Raw genomic sequence first — 1,780 nt, forward strand, 5'->3', positions numbered from 1 at the left:
ACTGACATTCTCCACTACGGGGAGATTGGTAAAGGTGTGTGTGTGATACTGACATTCTCCACTACGGGGAGATTGGTAAAGGTGTGTGTGTGACACTGACATTCTCCACTACGGGGAGATTGGTAAGGATGTGTGTGTGTGATTCTGACATTCTGCACGAGGGGGTGATTGGTAAAGGTGTGTGTGTGATTCTGACATTCTCCACGAGGGGGAGATTGGTAAAGGTATGTGTGTGATTCTGATACTCTCCACTAGAGGGAGATTGGTAAAAGTGTGTGCGTGATTCTGACATTCTCCACGAGGGGGAGATTGGTAAAGGTGTGTGTGTGATTCTGACATTCTCCACGAGGGGGAGAATGGTAATGATGTGTGTGTGTGATTCTGATATTCTCCACGAGGGGGAGATTGGTAAAGGCGTGTCTGTGATTCTAATATTCTCCACTAGGGGGAGGTTGGTAAAGGTGTGTGTTTGATTCTGAAATTCCCCACTAGAGGGAGATTGATAACGGTGTGTGCGTGATTCTGATATTCTCCACAACGGCAGCTTGGTAAAGGTGTGTGCGTGATTCTGACATTCTCCACTAGGGGGGATTGGTAAAGGTGTGTGTGTGTGATTCTGACATTCTCCACGAGGGGGAGATTGGTAAAGGCGTTTGTTTGTGATTCTGACATTCTCTGTGTGCGATTCTGACATTCTCCACGAGGGGGAGATTGGTAAAGGTGTCTGTGTGTGTGATTCTGACATTCTCCACCAGAGGGAGAAATGAAATGAAAAATGAAAATCGCTTATTGTCACAAGTAGGCTTCAAATGAAGTTACTGTGAAAAGCCCCAAGTCGCCACATTTCGGCGCCTGCTCGGGGAGGCTGGTACGGGAATTGAACTGTGCTGCTGGCCTGCCTTGATCTGTTTTAAAAGCCAGCTCCTTAGCCCTGTGCTAAATATTTGCCCCGTGCTAAACACTGTGCTAAACCATTCTCCAATACGGGGAAATTGTCAAAGGTGTGTGTGTGTGATTCTGACATTCTCCACTAGAGGGTGATTGGTAAAGGTGTGTATGTGATTCTGACATTCTCCACTCGGGGGAGATTGGTAAAGGTGTGTGTGATTCAGACATTCTCCACTACGGGGAGATTGGTAAATGCGTGTGTGTGATTCTGACATTCTCCACGAGGGGTATATTGGTAAAGGTGTGTGTGCGATTCTGATATTCTCCACTAGAGGGAGATTGGTAAAGGTGTTTGTGTGATACTGACATTCTCCACTACGGGGAGACTGGTAAAGATGTGTGTGTGTGATTCTGACATTCTCCACGCGAGGGAGATTGGTAAAGGTGTGTGTGTGATTCTGACATTCCCCACGAGGGGGGATTGGTAAAGGTGTCTGTGTGATACTGACATTCTCCACTACGGGAGATTGGCAAAGATGTGTGTGTGTGATTCTGACATTCTCCACGAGGGGGAGATTGGTAAAGGCGTTTGTTTGTGATTCTGACATTCTCTGTGTGCGATTCTGACATTCTCCACGAGGGGGAGATTGGTAAAGGTGTCTGTGTGTGTGATTCTAACATTCTCCACCAGAGGGAGAAATTAAATGAAAAATGAAAATCGCTTATTGTCACAAGTAGGCTTCAAATGAATTTACTGTGAAAAGCCCCAAGTCGCCACATTCCGGCGCCTGCTCGGGGAGGCTGGTACGGGAATTGAACTGTGCTGCTGGCCTGCCTTGATCTGTTTTAAAAGCCAGCTCCTTAGCCCTGTGCTAAATCTTAGCCCCGTGCT

Source organism: Scyliorhinus torazame, chromosome 4 (genome assembly GCF_047496885.1).
Source record: "Scyliorhinus torazame isolate Kashiwa2021f chromosome 4, sScyTor2.1, whole genome shotgun sequence".
In the NCBI taxonomy this organism is placed as follows: domain Eukaryota; kingdom Metazoa; phylum Chordata; class Chondrichthyes; order Carcharhiniformes; family Scyliorhinidae; genus Scyliorhinus; species Scyliorhinus torazame.